Here is a 7,263-nt window from a genome sequence, read left to right on the forward strand (position 1 = left end):
AGTGCATATATATCACCAAGCTGCCCCTGCTCCGATTCCCCTGCACGATTCCCTGCATGCATTGACGTTATCCGATTCCCCTACTCTGATTCCATGCATTCGTTGACGCATCCATGCCCTTCTGCCATAGCCTTAATGCCTTTTCAACCACCCTAAACCTGTGGGTCGACCTACATCCTTTTAAACCACCATCCTCTTCATTTTTCTTCAATCACTCCCTCGATAATTTCTGAAGACTCACTGCTCTTGATTTTGCTCACTCCTCTCCCCTTGATTTGCTCACTGTCCCTTCATAGCTCACTGCCCCCTCACTACCTTCGAAAATAAGCCTTCGAAATCATCTCCCTCTCCTCCCATTTCCATTTCTATTTCTCTTCTTGTATTTCGTTTAATACAAATTATTCTCACACAACTATATTGGTTCGTTACTCTACTAAATTTTTATTTTTTAAGAATAATTATAAATTTTATTTTTGTTCTTATATTATTATTTTTTCTAAATTTTTTTTAAATTTTTTGTAATTGTTGTCAGATAACAAATACAGGAAAAAAATGGTGAATGTTGTCACTTTGAAGAAAAAAAGAGAACTACCGTCAAATCTGTGAGTTGAACTTATGATATTTGAAAAGTTTAATTTATTCTTATGATATTTGATTTATTTAGTATTAACTTTGATGTTTATAGTGTTAAAATGTTTAGTTTATTGTTATGTTTAAGAAGTTGAATTTTATAGTTTAATACAAAATTATTGTGATAGTTAACAAGTTTAGTATAGTTTCAAAAGTTTAATATAGTTTGAAAATTTTAGTTTATTCATATGAAAATTATTGGTGTTATGTTTATTATGATAAGTTGATATTTTCTAGTATTAACTTTGAAAATATAATTTAAAATAGTTTGAAAAGGTTTTAATTTAATTTAATTTTTTATTTTGTATTAAATTTGAAAAAATAGTTTTAAAAAGTTTACCTCATTTTAATTTGAAAAGTTTAATTTGTTGTTATTTTTAAAAATAGTTATAAAAAGTTTAATTTATTGCTATGTTTAAAAATAGTTATAAAAAGTTTAATTTATTGTTATGTTTAAAAAGTTTATGTTTATAAACTAAAAAATTTAATATTTTTTAATATACTTCTTATAAAAAGTATAATACAAAAAAATTGATGTTTGTCTTTTATTATTATTACTTTTTTTAAGAAAATGACAGGCAAATGCTTGGGATTTTTGTTGTTTACAAATGGTAATATGATTGAGGGTATTGATGGAGTTGAGTATGACCAACCACCAAGTGGGAGTTTTACCATAAATGTGAACAGTGGAATTGTATTTAAACAATTGATTCAAATGGTTGGGATGTTACTTAGTGTAAATATGGGAGTAAATCAGATAGAAATAATATATAGACATCCCAATCTAGAACCATCAGGATCAATAAGATATATGTCATTCCCTATTTCGAATGCAAAAGCTATGAACTTGATGTTCTCAATGGCAATGCCAGTGCCAAATGTAGTGCATTTGTATGTAAATGTAAATATGATAGGGGTGGATCCTGATACATCATTTAACCAGTTTGAAGATTCAACTCAATGTATTGATCCTGAACCGAAGTCAGTTGCATCGCCATGTAATAATGAAGATATGGCGGCTAACAACCTGTACAGAGACTTTAAAACAGAAATGGATGACGAATTTGAAGAGTTGGATTTCGATGGTCGTGAACATGAGATACTTTCAGATACATTCAATGATTTGGATATGATGTATTGGATAACATTTGGGAACATGACCCAATTATAGCTCATGTGGACATTGACAATATGCAATTGTATAAAGGAATGATTTCTCAAGACAAGGAAATGCTACAACACGCGGTCAAATGTTTTGCAATAAAATATCACGCACCATACAAGGTTGTTGAATCTACACCGATGATTTAGATAATTCGGTGTAAGAAGTGGGAGGAAGGTTGTAAGTGGAGACTTCGTGCAATAAAGAAAAAATCGCATTGCTTGTTCGAGATCACTAAGTATGATGAGCAACATACATGTTTTTATTCAGAACTAAGTCAAAGTCACGTGCAATTAGATTCATCAATTATTGCACTGGAGTTCTGTGACGCCGTAGGAGAAAAACCATCTATCAGTGTGGCACAACTACAGTCCAACATCAAATCAAAGTTTGGATATCATGTTCCTTACCATAGGGTATGGGAGGGAAAAAGAAAGCGTTGGCTAAAGTGTTCGGTGATTGGGATGAGTCTTACAAATTGTTGTCTAGGTGGTTATATATGGTTAAGCAGACCAATCCCGGAACACAAGTAGAGTGAAGAGTTAAAGAAACGCTTACTGAAGCCATGTTATCCTAACTTCTGTATTTTGGGCATTTGGTCCTTGTATTGAAGCTTTTAATAAATGTCGGCCGATCATTCAGATAGATGGTACACACTTGTACGGCAAATATAGAGGAAAACTGTTGATTGCTACATCAGTTGACTTGAACGGCCATCTACTTCCACTTGCGTTTGCCATTGCTGATGAAGAGTCCGCAAACTCATGGGGATGGTTTCTGAAACACCTAAGAGAAATTGTAACACACGAAGAGGTGTGTTTAATTTCAAATCGACATGCTGGTATAATTGCAGCAGTGAACAACCCAGCAAATGGGGACGGGACCGAAATGTCACCATCATTTCTGCTTACGACATATCGTCAGCAACTTCAATAAAAGAAAATTTTAATTCATTGAAAAATTATGTTTATCGTGCCGTATGTCAGTTTCAAATTCGAAAGTTCAACAAAGCAATTGAAGATATCAAAGGAATAAATCGGAGCTGTCTGAGTTTTTTTTACAACATTAGTTTAGAACAATAGACTCAAGCACATGATAGAGGATTCAGATATGAGTGGATGACAACAAATCTATCAGAGTGCATAAATGGAGTCCTCAAAGGAGCTCGAATGTTGCCTATAAATGCTCTTGCTCATATAACATTCTTCAAATGCGTTAACTATTTCGAGAAAAGAATAGAATAAATAAGGGATACATTGGAGCGTCAAGATAAATACACTCGAAATATATATATATATATATTACTAATAATTTATTTCAAACATATTTTATAATACTAAGTGGAGTAAAAATCCAGGTATGCACACGACAAAATAAATAAATGGGCTGCACCTGTCTCTTATACACATCTAGATGTGTATAAGAGACAGAACAAGTGGCAAGCATTCGGCATTCCATGCTCGCATTTTATGGCCGTTTGCTCACATTTTGACATGAACTACGAAGATTTTATTGAGGACTACTACAAATTGTCAACGTATGCTGAATGTTACTCTCCTCAATTTCAACCTGTACCGCATGAAGATTACTGGATCACGCATCCTAATATGCCCGTCTTACATCCTGATCCATCTTTGTTGAGAAAACCTGGTAGACCGAAAAGTTCACGTTATCACAACGAGATGAATTGGACAGAACCAGCCACTCGACAACGATGTGGATTTTGTAACCAATTAGGACATAATTAAAGGAAGTGTCCTTCGTTACTAAGACGGGCTCCAGATAGTTAGGATTGAAAAATAAATAATTTGGTTATTATATATTCATTTTAGTGTATATTCAATTTTTTTATTATAATTTATTGTATATTCAATTTTTTTTACTAAAATTTATTGTATATTCAATTTTTTTATAATAATTTATTGTATATTCATTTTTTTTTATTGTAATCAATAAAGTTCTACATTATTCTTTACCCTCACACTTTTCTCTACTATTCAATTATAGTCGATTTTAATATATATTTTTTTTCAGATCATGGCTTTAAACCCAGGACCTGTTGATCCCGATGTTTTATACGACCAGTCCATTCATCGACCATATGTTGTATGGCGAGATCGTACTACTGGAGAAATATCTTGCAGGCGTCGAGAAGCAGTTCTCCAACGCACTATCCCTCTCCACCCTCGAATACTACCGCTACTGCGCACATCTGGATTCTATGGGGTTGCTAAATTAGTATTTATTCAGTTGGACTGGCATCTGATCACAGCCTTGATCGAGAGATGGAGGCCCGAGACGCATACATTCCATATGTCTATTGGAGAGTGCACTATCACTCTACAAGACATAGAAATGTTGTTGGGGTTACTTGTTGGTGGTGAGCCGGTCACCAGAGTGATGTACGATGACTGGTTAGAAGTTTGTCAACTGTACCTCGGTGCGACCCCACCTGCCGACAAGATTAAAGGATCGAGGTTAAGTTTAATATGATTAGGAACACAATTTTGTCAGCTCACAGATGATGCAGACAAGGAAACCGTCATAAGATATGCGCGAGCATATATACTACAAATGATGGGTGGAAGTCTGTTTTCAGATAAATCAAGCCATTTTGTTCACTTGATGTTCCTGCCACTGTTAGCTAACCTCCATGATGCGAGGCGGTATTCGTAAGGTAGAGCATGCTTGGCATGGTTGTATAGACAACTATGCAAAGCAACAAGAACTGAGGTTCGAGAGATAACTGGGTCTCTCATACTTTTGCAACTATGGGCTTGGGAGCGATTTCCAACAATGGCTCCACAGCTACATGTTAATGATGCTCAGTTAGTTGGACGAGCCTACGATTCTCGGTATGTTGTTTTAATTCAATTTAATTTTTATATCACTTATCTAGTTAATTTAAATTCTAAATTATCAATTTAAAAATTTAGGTTGAGAGACAAATTTTGTGTAACTAGGAACACCACACATGTAGTCAGCTAGTATAGATACATGTTTGATCTGCTTCAACCTGAACAGGTACATTACACTGAACCTAATTGATTATTTTATACACATTTTTATTGTATTTGTCTTTAATATTCTCTAATATAATATTTTGTGTTTCAGGTTATTTGAGAGCCGTACAAAATTATTATGCATACTTTGCCTAATTTTTATACAAATAGTCAAAACATATAGCAGACGATGAGTCCTCCATATGTTTTCACATTGGTGAGTGGCATCTTTCTGACAGGGTGATGGTAATTCGGTTTTCAACAGGATGTCCCATCGCCTTGTAATACTAAACTCGTACTGCATGATATTGACCTAAGGACTGGAGATTGGTCCGAAAAGTTGCACATTTGGTAGTGTGATGGCACTATCGTGCAAGGTTTATTGCATTGGGGGTTTCTCTTGAACAGTTTGACATAAATGTCACTCTAGAATATATTCATTGGTATAATAATATCACAAGGCGCTACGTCACTCGTCCGGGAGTAGCTTTGGGTCATCTGATAAATGAATGAATATTATCTAATTATTTTTAATTTAGATTTATTTTAAATATTGTCTAATTGTTTTATAATTCACAGAGATCGAACAACAGTAGACTCTATGAGGTTGCGAATGATCCGAACCAGATTCTTACATATGTAGTGACAACCAAAGCTATATGGAGGAAATTCATTATATGTACGATATACCTATTGTTCCTCCACCAGCTCCTAGACGTATAGGACCTGTTCGGGAAGAGGATGAGTTTGATGAGGTTGCACATAATGTGGAAGAGTTGCCCCTATAATGCAGATGCAGAGTCAAACTGATTATATTAATCTGATGATGATGATGCCAGTATTTGGTTTAGGACATTATAACTCAGAGGCTGGTCCTTCTTCTTCATACGTGCATGGACATGGTCGGGGTCGTGGAGAGCATAATGAATATTTATATTATGAAGCGCCTGCAGAGGCAACAGAGCAACATCAAAAAGAACCCAAGCAACCTCAAGTTCGAAGTCGACGACGAACAAACCAACCCGAAAATCGACGATGTCCCTTGTGTTACCACATCAGATTTTCGATAATTATTTTTATATAAATAATATATTTAATTTACATTTTTTTTTATTTTTATGAGTTTTTTTTTTAATTTATTCTTTTTAGAGTTTAAATAAAATAATAAATTATTTTTAGAAATTATTTTTATAAAATGAAAAGTTTTTTTTAAAAAAAAGGAAGAAAGAAAGAAGAAGGTGGAATGTGTAATAATTAAAAAAAAAGAGAAATTTGTACGGTATTCTCGCTCTCGCTCACGCTCAAAATCTCGCTCTCTCAAACTCTCGCTCTCTCATAATCTCACTCTCGAATTTGATTGTGAAGTTCAGTGGCAAAAAGAAGGAGATTCATTAGCTCGTTATTTAGTCAGACTTGCTGAGATGACATAATCTGTTAAAATTATTCAACAAGCTTTGGAAGGAATTCCAGGGGGACCTTATGAAAATTTAGAAATACGATCTTTTGATAGAGAAATGTCTCCGGAATGATAATTAAATAGACTCAATAATAATGTTAGGAAGGGCAAGGTCGAGGTTTCAAAGTTCGACGTACAAATGAAAGGAAGGTCGAGGGTTCAAAATTCGACCTATGTCGAATTTTCAACCCTCGACAATAAACAATATTTTCCTAAATAGTTTATAAAAGGACAATATCCTTTTAATTTTCCCGTAATGTAGATGTCCATTATTAGCGTAGGTCACTTATCCATTACTCCATGTGTTGTGAATGTGTCTAAATATTACACACTACACTATTAGTATCTATATAATCTACCTCCTACTTGTCAAATTGCCTAACATTTAATGGATTTTGGAAGACACAAATACATTGGATAAAGTTCATGAAAATTAGAGAAAGTTGAGAATTTAGAGAAATTTCTTATTTTATATTTTGTTAATTTATTTTGACTTATTTATTTATATATTATGCTTACTTTATTTTAATATTTAGTTATTCTATTATTCTATTATACTATATTATATTGGTATCCGTGTTCTCGTTGTGCTCCTCAAGTTCACAACACGTTATCAGCAGAGCTTCTATAGTTTTCCTCACTAAAGATATGTCCTAAAAGTATGTCGATTTTTTTATTCGTTATAATTAATAAATTTAATGTTATTTTGCATGTTTAATATCTATTAAATATCTAATATAAATACAATATTTTATGATAGTGTTGTCATGATAAATCTCACAAAATTAGAATGTATCGCCCTTGGTATTAACTGCAATAATTATTTATTATGGATGCTTGATGTCGAAATCCACTTGGATCCTATGAGTGTTGGAGAGACTATTAAAGAAAGAAATACGACATTAGTCAGGACAAAGCAAAAGTATGATCTTCCTTTGTCATCATCTCCACGAGAGATTGAAAATGAAGTATCTTACATAAAAGATTCTCGTATCTTGTGGACAAATTTGAAA

The sequence above is a fragment of the Benincasa hispida genome, chromosome 9, assembly GCF_009727055.1.
Source record: "Benincasa hispida cultivar B227 chromosome 9, ASM972705v1, whole genome shotgun sequence".
NCBI lineage: Eukaryota > Viridiplantae > Streptophyta > Magnoliopsida > Cucurbitales > Cucurbitaceae > Benincasa > Benincasa hispida.